The following is a 12,935-nucleotide window of genomic DNA, read 5'->3' on the forward strand; positions in this document are numbered from 1 at the left end:
TGCCTTTTCATGAGCTGTGGCTGTGTGCAGACAACCAGGCTTTTGGGGATAAAGACATCACCAAGTATTAGGTCTACACTTATTCTTCTTGAAAGTTGCTGCCATACTCTTGCCTCTACCTTCTGCCTTCCTACAACACCCACCCTCACTCCCCCGAGGTGGGTAGGCCTATGCTGGCAGCTAGGATGGTTTTTCTTTGCATGTTGGTCAGTAAAGCCCAGTGAGGATCTCCTGTGTTAAATCATGTCTCACCTTCATCAAGTAGTGGTGTCTAAAGTCCATGGTCTCATCTGGAGACTTACTAGATCACCTATGGTGAAGGTGATTAAAAGGAGAATTCAAAACAGACGGGACGGTGGCCAGCTTCTGCTAGAAACCTGTGAACAGTTTGTGTCCATATCAGCAGTGCTAAAGATGGGCTGCTGTTCTCTCTGCTAATGAGACAGATCCCTGGCCTGCCATCTCCCATCCACGAAAGGGGCAGGAGAGGTGCCCACTCTGCTGCTGCTGAGAACTCTGGAGTCTATTTTCAAATCTCTGAACATCACTTTGAAGTAAGGCTTCTTTGAAGTAACTCTGAAGCTGATTCTGAAGAGTTTGATGAGGGACTGAGAGGTGATTAAATAGACTGTGGATGGAGGAATAGTCTCTCCTCCCAAACCCTACTTGTCCTTTCCTCTCAACAGCAGGCCATGTTGGTGAGAACAGATTTTTCAATAGTGAGACTCACTGAGGAGGCCCCAGGCTCTGGTCCAGAATCCACTTGACTCAACTCAGCCTGAGGAGACAGGAAAACATTGTCTCCAGTGTGACCTACTTCATTTTAGTCTCCAGTGTGACCTACTTCTCCCCCGTACCTCCAACTACTTTCTTTCACATCCTTTTATCATTTGCCTGTTGACGCCATGCCCACCTTGTTAATGACTGTGATCGGTGTCATACCATTTAACTTCTCTTTTTAAAATTAATTTTTATTGGAGTATAGTTGCTCTACAACGCTGTGTTAGTTTCTACTGTACAGAAAGATGAATCAACTATACATATACACATATCCCCTCTTCTTTGGATTTCCTTCCCATTCAGGTCACCACAGTGCATTATGTAGAGTTCCCTGTGCTATACGGTACATTCTCATTAGTTGTCTATTTTATACATAGTATAAATAGTGTGTACGTGTCAATCCCAATCTCCCAATTCCTCCCCCCCTTCCCCCTCAGCATCCATACATTTGTTCTCTACATCCGTGTCTCTATTTCTGCTTTGCAAATAAGATCATCTATATCCTTTTTCTAGATTCCACATAGATGTGTTCATATACAATACTTGTTTCTCTCTTTCTGGCTTACTTCACTCCGTATGAAGTCTCTAGGCCCATCCACGTCTCTACAAATGACCCAATTTTTTTCCTTTTAATGGCCGAGTAATATTCCTTTGTATATATGTACCACATCTTCTTTATCCATTCGTCTGTCAGTGGACATTTAGGTTGCTTCCATGACATGGCTATTGTAAATAGTGCTGCAATGAACACTGGAGTGCATGTGTATTTTTGAATTATGGTTTTCTCAGGGTGTGTGCCCAGTAGTGAGATTGCTAGGTCATATGGTAGCTCTGTTTTTAGTTTTTTAAGGTACCTCCATACTGTTCTCCATAGTGGCTGTATCAATTTACATTTCTACCAACAGTGCAAGAGGGTTCCCTTTTCTCCACACCCTCTCTAGCATTTACTGTTTGTAGATTTTTGATGATGGCCATTCTGACCGGTGTGAGGTGATAACCTCATTGTAGTTTTGATTTGAATTTCTCTAATAATTAGTGATGTTGAGCCAGGAAGAAATAGAAAATATGAACTGACCAATCACAAGTAATGAAATTGAAACTGTGATTAAAAATCTTCCAACAAACAAAAGTCCAGGACTAGATGGTTTCACAAGTAAATTCGATCAAACTTTTAGAGAAGAGCTAACACCTGTCCTTCTCAAACTCTTCCAAACAATTGCAGAGGGTGGAACACTCCTAAACTCATTCTATTAGGCTACCATCACCCTGATACCAAAACCAGACAAAGATATCACAAAAAAAGAAAATTATAGGCCAGAATCACTGATGAACATAGACGCAAAAATCCTCTACAAAATACTAGCAAACAGAATCCAACGGCACATTAAAAGGATCATACACCATGATCAAGCAGGTTTTATCCCAGGAATGCAAGGATTCTTCAATATATGCAAATCAATCAGTGTGATAAACCATATTAACAAATTGAAGAATAAAAACCATTTACTTCTTCTGGAAGGGAACTTCCTGTCGTTTCTGTCACAGGCCAATTCCTTAGGAAGCCAACTCTGAAGCAGAGGTTAGTGTGCAGAGATTAGGAAGTGTTCTCGTGATACAGGCCTGTGGAAGGAGGTAGTACGGGGCAGAGTGAGAAGCTGAGCTACAATGCAGTCCCAAGGAAGGCCGTAGCTGACCCCAAGGGGATGGGAGACCCTCGAGCCAGGACCACCCTTCAGAGTTGCCCCAAAGTGACACAAGGAGGCCAGGCCTTTATACCCTTTATAGCACTGGATGTAAGCTGCCTTTGGAAGGAAGTATGCCCTTATACAAGGTGAGTCTCTTCAACCAGGGCAATCCCTATAAGGGGCTGACAGCAGCAGGGGAATAAGTCCTGCATTCCTGAAGGGAGATGAGACCATGCATCATATCATGTACTACAGTCTCCATGTTAAACCATTAGGTGGTCCTTCTAGGAACATCCTGCTAGTGATTTTAAGGTGATAGATGCTTAGAAAGGAGGGTGCCCTCTGAGAGTGTGCATCCTCCTGTCCACGCAGCAAGAACCTGATGGAGGTGTAGCAAGAGCAGCCACCACAACTCATCCTGCAACGCCAGACTGGGGTTCCCGCCAGCCTGGCTTCAAAAGCAGAACTGTCCATAATGCTGACTTCCTAACTTATCGAAGCAGCATCTGATGTGCATCTCCTCCAGCAGCCATGGAAACTGGTTCTGCCAGTTGGAGAGGAGAGAGCCAACAGCTAGACTCAACAGGAAGCCTGAATTTCAACACAGAGAAAAAAATATAAATATTTATCTAATCACATAATTAAAGGAAATCCACTGTCCCTCCCTGTACAGTTGCAGTCTAAATGGCCCACTTCATTAAAATGCAAAAGTTTTGTGAAATACTTAAAAATATTTCCTGGAAAGACTCTTTCCTCCATGGATTTATTTTTTTAAGAGGAAATATATAAATATATTTATATGTAATATTAATATATTTTATTTAAATAAGAAATATATTTTATTTAAGTATATATTTTACATACCATATGTAGTCATATATATGACTACAATTTGCTTTTACCCTGTACCTTCTTCCCACTTTTCTGTAGTGTAGTTATCGGTCATTGGTACTTAACAAAGACATTACCAAACAGCATTATGAAACATTTTCTTCTATGTTATCATTATAGGCTAGTGGGTAGATTTGTCTACACAGGTGGGGAAAGTGGAGAGCTGAATTATTCAATGACTTTGATTAATGTTTATGTCAGAGCAGGAACTAATGCATCAGTAATGGGGAAGTTCAATTAGTGCTTTAATTAATTAGACTCCTGTTTTTAGCTCTATTGTGAAGGATAATTATTTGTTAGCTTTGCTTAGGACCTGAGTGAAGGCCTTGATTACAGGTATTACAAAAAATATGCCACTGAGTTTGGGGCTCTTTGAAGAAATGTGAAGCTTGTGAAAATAGAAAATGTCAGTGAAAATTTAAACACATTGTCATTTACTAAGCCATTAAAGGCTCAGTTGAAAGTTAGAACAAAGTTCAAAATAAATGGATATAACTGAAGATGGTATTGATGCATTGATTGTCTTCTATTTGAATTTAGGGCCACTTTTAAATGCAAAATCAAGACAATACAGTATCATGCAGTTAACCATAGCTGACTTACTTTTATCCTTACAACGATAAATCTACTAACAAATATTAAGATCATGAAGGCTTAGTCTTACCAAAAAATGGAGTAGCACCTGCAGAGGAGCCTGCATAATTTACATTTCTCCCCCTACTCACTGCTAGGGTTTAATCATATCTGAAAGGCAGAATAACTTAAATGCCTAAGCATCGGCATATAGATATTTCCTTTTGTTCCTTATTTTAGTCTGACCAGTGGTTCTGAAACTTTAATGGTATACTCAAGGATTACTGTACAGAAATATGTGCTTGAAACCAGAATAGTTATACCTCATGGACCAATAATGGGTGTTCAAGGGCAATTTTGGCTATCTGAGAATTATAATAAGAAGCAAATCAACTATTGAGTCACTTAGGCCTTGAAATCAACTAAACATCAAAAGTGTTGTCCCAAAAAGCCATTCTCCTCAACTCTAGCTTTAAGATGTAACACAAATATTAGGCTTCTGATAAACTGTTGAGCTTTATGAATGATTTGCTTTTCACTTTTGAATGAAGTAAAGAACATTAAACATTAGTCCCATAAAGTAGCATGCTTAATCTTTGGCATCTAGGAATGATTTCCTAAGTGGGATAAAAGGAATTCCATCTAAGTCTCCAGACGTAGAAGTTTTAGCCTAGCTCTTTAATGCTGCAGCATTTTGCTGTGGGTTGTCTTTCAAATTACTATAGTGTTTCTAAAATGTGATTTTACAGTTAATTTTCTTCTTAACTTTAACCATGCATTCATTTTTCTAAAGGGAATATACAAAGAATAAAGGAAGAAAGCATCTTGATTGTGTGTGATAAAGAATGACACCATAGCTATCTTTTTTAAACCTCCCAACAGTTTCTATTCCTCCAAAACAAGGCAAAGAGATTTATGTAAGCTTTATGAATATCAATTTAAAATAACAAGCAAATGAGTAAAACCATATGTTCACAATATTTATAGTAATAAAATGCTTTAAATTTTTAAATAGTCTGTACTTGCATCCATAAAATACATGAAAGTCTAGAAAAAAATATTTTAAAAATTAAGTTTAGTTAGAAAATATATATGCCATATTTAACTGTTTTCTATGGAAAATGACACTTTTATTATTCACATGCTTGTCTAATTCTATTATGCACATCTTTATTATGTTTGGGTTTTTTTGGTCTGCAATTTTAGTTTTATTCCTGTCTTCAGTTAGTACCATCCTTTTTTTATGTCTTCTTTTACCCTTCTTTCAACTATTTTATATAGTTGAAATAAATATTTCATATTTTACATTACCCCTTTAAGACTTCTGAAATCTTTTTTTTTTTATAAAGAAAGTGTTTATATATATATATGTGTGCATGTGTGTGTGTTTGGGAAGGAGGATAGTGGTAGCAAGCAAAGAAATAAATAAAGACATCGTAAAAAAAAAAAAATATATATATATATAGGCATACATGGCCCTGCACCTCTTAAACGGCTGTACTTGAATGAACAAATGAATGCAATCAGGAAGAAAGCTGTTCTTAGACTTCATATATATTAAATGTATGTAACTAACTTACATATTCATTGGGATTTTGGGATATGCTTCTCACTTGCAGGAAAGAAATGATTGATAAGATGTGATCCTTGCTTTCAGGCAGCTTGTGGTCATCGGAAAGGAGAGACTAGTATACAAGCTATCACTGTTCCATGAGATAAGTTCTGGAAATACTTGTGCTTAGGCCTGAAGGAAGAATAGGAGCTCTCCATGAGAAAGGTCCCCTCTGTTATCAAGGCAGCAAAATCCAAAGCAGCAAGAGTAAAATAATCAACTCTTGGAGCTTCGTTGGAGGAATAGGTTCTTTCTGTTTATGATGGGAAAGAGAAGCACTGGGGTACCAGATAAAGCACGAACATTCCTGAAACAAGTAAGAGGTAGTGAGCCAAGGGGATCATAAATCACACATGCTGTCAAAGGGAAGGGAGTGAGGAAGACTGGCATTCATTAAAAATCTCATGTGAGATGGGTGACAGATTCATTGAACCCTCAGAGCAAGCCCTTGACAAGTGTTCATTCAGGATATAGTTACAGAGCAAACACTATGCTAGGCACTGAGAATACAGCAGGGAACCAGTCAGCAAATCCCTGCGCACACAGGGCTTCCACTCCATTAAGAGAAACAGACAGCCAATACAGAAACAAACAAGTGAACATGTGACAGAATGAGCCTGGGAGTGGCACTCAGGAAGTGATAGTTGAGCTGGGGGGTACTTGGAAGAAGGGGTCCAGTCCTGAGGCGATGTGCAGGCAGAACATTCCCAGCAGATACAAAGGACCCTAAAATGGAAATGAACTGAGCATCTTCAAGGAACAAAGGAAGGAAGGTGGGTCTACAGAAAGGTGAGCAAAGAGAAGCAGGGAGGAGAGGAAGTCAGACGGGAGCCACACCCCAACTGTGGGCTGTCCTAGAGAGTTTGGCTCTTCTAAGTGTGATGGGAAGTCCTTAGGTGGTTTTCTGCAGAGGACTGATGCCAAAGAAAAACCAGAGCTGCACAGTAAAGTGGTCAAAACTGATTTTAACCAGGAACTATTGCAATGGGGGAAAGAGAGCTCAGTATAGAACGGGGCTCAATTCTGAATACAAGGACAGGAGGGGATTTACAACCAATGAGCAGGGTGAGGGTCAGTGGACAAAAAAATTATTAGAGGAAACATTAGGGCTGAGGGGAGGATTCTGGCTAAACTAACTCAACAGGCTTCTTGTTGAAGGCAGGCCAGGGTGATCAGAGACTGAGGGTGAAGGATTCTCCATAAATTGACTTAGAAGGATTCTTGCTCTTGAGGACAAGGACCCCAAACAGGGCCTAATCGAAAAGGGGCAAGAGCCTGACTAAGTTTGACAAAGGTGAGAGTCTTTGCCAGTGACATGATCTGATTGTCTTATTAAAAATATCTCTCCAGCTCCTGGGTGGGAAATGGGCTTTGAGGGGCAAGAGTAGAGACTCTGAGGTCACTGCAGTGAGGCAAGTGACAGGCAGCTGAATCTCCATGAACTTAAAGAATGTGCCACCAGTGGTGGAGCACAGATTTGATGCCAAGTCTGATTCCAAAGCCCCAATTCTTTCTGTTATTGGATCCTCTCCCCTGTTGGTTGTAGTAATGTGCCAGGAACTTGTATTATACCAGAACTCTGATCAAGGAGCTCAAGAACATGGAATGCTCTTTAAACTAGCTATCAGACACTAGGACTTGGGCAAGGAAGAGGAAATCACAAGATGTCAGCTTGGTAAGCCCAGACCTATTCCTGGGTCTGTAACATTTGTGGGGACCAGGACAAGAGCATAGTCGGACACCCACATATCATAAGCCTACATATTTAAAGGTAAGAGGCAGGCCCAAAGACTGCTAAATAAATATGTTCATACTTATACCTTGACAAATATACCTTTATGATAACCTGGAAGGCCAACTCCAATTTGGAATTCTCAAGACGCCAAGTTCAGTGCCAGAACATAGGGGCAGTGAGAGTGTGAGTCTCTGGTCCCTGGCTGCCACCCACTTTGGCTCCATCTCAGACTTAGGAAAAGGGCCCATAGAATCCCAGGAGCTGGCTTGGCACCATTAGTGGCAGGGGATCCTGGAGTCTCAGAACGAGAGTGTGGCCTGGATAGCAGGGTTATGGGTTCAGGGTGGCCACATCTCATTGGCCCATACACTTTCCATCCTGGGGAGAGGGGCCATCTGGACAAGGTCGATAGTTGGGTCTCTAGAGCACAGGACCTTGGACAGGTGGTCATTTCACCAGGTCTGAGAGCAGTGCTGCCTGTCCAGTGAGCTGAGAGGTAAAGTGGGATGCTGCAGAGGACAGAAAGCAGACCAGATCCCCAAGGAGAATTCTTAAAAAAATAACTCAAAGCATAACATTGCTGTATTGGTTTCCTGGCTGCTGTACGAATTACCACAAACTTAGAAGCATAAAATAACAGAAATGTATTCTCTCACAGTTATGGAGGCCAGAATCTGAAATCAGTTTCACTGGTCTAAAATCAAGGTTTTAGCAGGGCTGCTTCTCCTCTAGAAGTTCTAATGGGGAATCGATTCTTTGCTTCCTCCGGCTCCTGCTGGCTGCTGGCATTCTTGGCTTGTGGCTGCATCGCTCCGACATTCAAGGCCAGCATCTTCAAATCTCTCTGCTCTGTCTTCACATCTCCTTCTCTCTGTGTGTTCAGATGTCTCTCTTCCTCTGTTTTATAAGGATATATGTAATTGCATTTAGGACCAACTTGAATAATCTAGGATAATAGCCCCACTTCAAGATTTTTAACTTAATCATAGCTGCAAAGCCCTTGTGTCTGTATAACGTAATGTTTACAGGTTCTGGTGATTAGGACCTGACATTTTCTGGGCTCACTGTTCAGCCTACCACTGCACTGTTTTTGTCTGATGGTTCAAGTTATAATATTTGGTACAAAAGAATTAAAAATATTACTTTTGAGGGAAAAAGCAATTAGATTTGTCACATGATTTAATATAGAGAGATAAGTATTTTCATCTTGAATGTTGTCAAGACCATCACCAGTGAAGACAAAAATTTTCTATTTGGTCATCTTTTTCCATGGTTATGGAGGAAAACTAATAGCAGATGAAGAAGAAAGCGAAGATTTCTAGCCAACTGTTTTCCTATTTTGTTTATATTAATCAGCACTATTTTTATTTGGAATGGGCAGGTGGCAAACCGCACTACCTTGGAAGGAAATTATTTGAGCACTTTAAAATATTGGTGAATGTACTCAGATAGGCAGGCCTTGAGGACAAGCTTTTTTCCTGAGAATTTGAGATAGGAGTCTTGAATTCAATTCAACATATCAATTAAACACAAAAACTTTTTTTTTTTTTACATTTTCTCATTTTCTTTTTTAAAATCATCTTTATTGGAGTATAATTGCTTTACAATGCTGTGTTAGTTTCTGCTTTACACCAAAGTGAATCAGTTATACATATACATATGTTCCCATATCTCTTCCCTCTTGAGTCTCCCTCCCTCCCACCCTCCCTATCCCACCCCTTTAGGTGGTCACAAACCACCTACCTGATCTCCCTGTGCCATGCGGCTGCATCCCACTAGCTATCCACCCTACGTTTGGTACTGTATATATGTCCATGCCACTCTCTCACTTCGTCATAGCTTACCCTTCCCCCTCCCCATATCCTCAAGTCCATGCTCTAGTAGGTCTGCGTTTTATTCCCGTCCTACCCCTACTCTCTTTATGACATTTTTTTCTTAGATTCCATATATATGTGTTAGCATACAGTATTTGTTTTTCTCCTTCTGACTTACTTCACTCTGTATAACAGACTCCAGGTCTATCCACCTCACTACAAATAACTCAGTTTCATTTCTTTTTATGGCTAAGTAATATTCCACTGTATATATGTGCCACATCTTCTTGATCCATTCATCTGTTGATGGACACTTAGGTTGCTTCCATGTCCTGGCTATTGTAAATAGAGCTGCGATGAACATTTTGGTACAGGACTCTTTTTGAATTATGGTTTTCTCAGGGTATATGCCCAGTAGTGGGATTGCAGGGTAGTATGTTAGTTCTATTTGTAGTTTTCTAAGGAACCTCCATACTGTTCTCCATAGTGGCTATATCAATTTACATTCCCACCAGCAGTGCAAGAGTATTCCCTTTTCTCCATACCCTCTCCAGCATTTATTGTTTCTAGATTTTTTGATGATGGACATTCTGACCAGTGTGAGATGATATCTCATTGTAGTTTTGATCTGCAATTCTCTAATGATTAATGATGTTGAGCATTCTTTCATGTGTTTGTTGGCAATCTGTATATCTTCTTTGGAGAAATGTCTATTTAGGTCTTCTGCCCATTTTTGGATTGGGTTGTTTGTTTTTTTGTTATTGAGCTGCATGAGTTCCTTATAAATTTTGGAGATTAATCCTTTGTGAGTTGCTTCATTTGCAACTATTTTCTCCCATTCTGAGGGTTGTCTTTTGGTCTTGTTTATGGTATCCTTTGCTGTGCAAAAGTTTGAAGTTTCATTAGGTCCCATTTGTTTATTTTTGTTTTTATTCCCATTTCTCTAGGAGGTGGGTCAAAAAGGATCTTGCTGTGATTTATGTCATAGAGTGTTCTGCCTACGTTTTCCTCTAAGAGTTTGATAGTGTTGGGCCTTACATGTAGGTCTTTAACCCATTTTGAGTTTATTTTTGTGTATGGTGTTAGGGAGTGTTCTAATTTCATTCTTTTCCATGTAGCTGTCCAGTTTTCCCAGAACCACTTATTGAAGAGGCTGTCTTTTCTCCACTGTATATTCTTGCCTCCTTTATCAAAGATAAGGTGACCATATGTGTGTGCGTTTATCTCTGGGCTTTCTATCCTGTTCCATTGATCTATATTTCTGTTTTTGTGCCAGTACCATACTGTCTTGATTACTGTAGCTTTGTAGTATAGTGTGAAGTCAGGGAGCCTGATTCCTCCAGCTCCATTTTTTGTTCTCAAGATTACTTTGGGTATTCGGAGTCTTTTGTGTTTCCATGCAAATTGTGAAATTTTTTGTTCTAGTTCTGTAAAAAATGCCATTGGTAGTTTGAGAGGGACTGAACTGAATCTGTAGATTGCTTTGGGTAGTGTCATCATTTTCACAATGCTGATTCTTCCCATCCAAGAACATGGTATATCTCTCCAACTATTTGTATCATCTTTAATTTCTTTCATCAGTGTCTTATAATTTTCTGCATACAGGTCTTTTGTCTCCTTAGGTAGGTTTATTCCTAGATATTTTACTCTTTTTGTTGCAATGGTAAATGGGAGTGTTTTCTTAATTTCACTCTCAGATTTTTCATCATTAGTGTATAAGAATGCCAGAGGGCTTCCCTGGTGGCGCAGTGGTTGAGAATCCACCTGCCGACGCAGGGGACACGGGTTTGTGTCCCCGTCTGGGAAGATCCCACATGCCGCGGAGCAGCTGGGCCCGTGAGCCATGGCCGCTGAGCCTGCGCGTCCGGAGCCTGTGCTCCGCAACGGGAGAGGCTGCAACAGTGAGAGGCCCGCGTACCACAAAAAAAAAAAAAAAAAAAAAAAAGAATGCCAGAGATTTCTGTGCATTAATTTTGTTTCCTGCTACTTTACCAAATTCATTGATTAGCTCTAGTAGTTTTCTGGTAGCATCCTTAGGATACTCTCTGTATAGTATCATGTCATCTGCAAACAGTGACAGCTTTACTTCTTCTTTCCCGATTTGGATTCCTTTTATTTCTTTTTCTTCTCTGATTGCTGTGGCTAGAACTTCCAAAACTATGTTGAATAAGAGTGGTGAGAGTGGGCAACCTTGTCTTGTTCCTGATCTTAGTGGAAATGGTTTCAGTTTTTCACCATTGAGAGCAATGCTGGCTGTGGGTTTGTCATATATGGCCTTTATTATGTTGAGGAAAGTTCCCTCGATGCCTACTTTCTGCAGGGTTTTTATCATAGATGGGTGTTGAATTTTGTCAAAAGCTTTCTCTGCATCTATTGAGATGATCATATGGTTTTTTCCTTCAGTTTGTTGATATGCTGTATCACGTTGATTGATTTGCATATATTGAAGAATCCTTGCATTCCTGGAATAAACCCCACTTGATCATGGTGTATGATCCTTTTAATGTGCTGTTGGATTCTGTTTGCTAGTATTCTGTTGAGGATTTTTGCATCTATGTTCATCAGTGATATTGGCCTGTAGTTTTCTTTCTTTGTGATGTCTTTGTCTGGTTTTGGTATCAGAGTTATGGTGGCCTTGCAGAATGAGTTTGGGAGTCTTCCTCCTTCTGCTATCTTTTGGAAGAGTTTGAGAAGGATAGGTGTTAGCTCTTCTCTAAATGTTTGACAGAATTCGCCTGTGAAGCCATCTGATCCTGGGCTTTTGTTTGTTGGAAGATTTTGAATCACAGTTTCAATTTCAGTGCTTGTGATTGGTCTGTTCATATTTTCTATTTCTTCCTGGTTCAGTCTTGGCAGGTTGTGCATTTCTAAGAATTTGTCCATTTCTTCCAGGTTGTCCATTTTATTGGCATACAGTTGCTTGTAGTAATCTCCAATAATCTTTTGTATTTCTGCAGTGTCAGTTGTTATGTCTCCTTTTTCATTTCTAATTCTATTGATTTGAGTCTTCTCCCTTTTTTTTCTTGTTAAGTCTGGCTAATGGTTTATCAGTTTTGTTTATCTTCGCAAAGCACCAGCTTTTAGTTTCATTGATCTTTGCTATCATTTCCTTCATTTCTTTTTCATTTATTTCTGATCTGATCTTTATGATTTCTTTCCTTCTGCTAAATTTGGGGGGTTTTTGTTCTTCTTTCTCTAATTGCTTTAGGTGCAAAGTTAGCTTGTTTATTCAAGATGTTTCCTGTTTCTTAAGGTAGGATTGTATTGCTATAAACTTCCCTCTTAGAACTGATTTTGCTGCATCCCATAGGTTTTGGGTCATTGTGTCTCCATTGTCATTTGTTTCTAAGTATTGTTTGATTTCCTCTTTGATTTCTTTCGTGGTCACTTCGTTATTAAGTAGTGTATTGTTTAGCCTCCATGTGTTTGTATTTTTTACAGATCTTTTCCTGTAATTGATATCTAGTCTCATAGCGTTGTGGTCAGAAAAGATGCTTGATAAGATTTCAATTTTCTTAAATTTACCAAGGCTAGATTTGTGACCCAAGATATGATCTATCCTGGAGAATGTTCCATGAGCACTTGAGAAAAATGTGTATTCTGTTGTTTTTGGATGGAATGTCCTATAAATATCAATTAAGTCCATCTTGTTTAATATATCATTTAAAACTTGTGTTTCCTTATTTATTTTCATTTTGGATGATCTGTCCATCGGTGACAGTGGGGTGTTAAAGTCCCCTACTATGATTGTGTTACTGTCGATTTCCCCTTTTATGGCTGTTAGTATTTGCCTTATGTATTGAGGTGCTCCAATGTTGGGTGCATAAATATTTACTATTGTTATA

General features: G+C 39.5%; 1 protein-coding gene across 2 annotated transcripts in view; it reads left to right on the forward strand.

Annotated features, from left to right (window-relative positions):
• The window catches only part of SLC9A9 (solute carrier family 9 member A9), a 719,922-nt gene that overhangs the window by 234,976 nt on the left and 472,011 nt on the right, over positions 1-12,935 (forward strand). The gene's annotated exons all lie outside the window — the stretch shown is intronic.

This window comes from Kogia breviceps, chromosome 5 (genome assembly GCF_026419965.1).
Source record: "Kogia breviceps isolate mKogBre1 chromosome 5, mKogBre1 haplotype 1, whole genome shotgun sequence".
Taxonomy (NCBI): Eukaryota; Metazoa; Chordata; class Mammalia; order Artiodactyla; family Physeteridae; genus Kogia; species Kogia breviceps.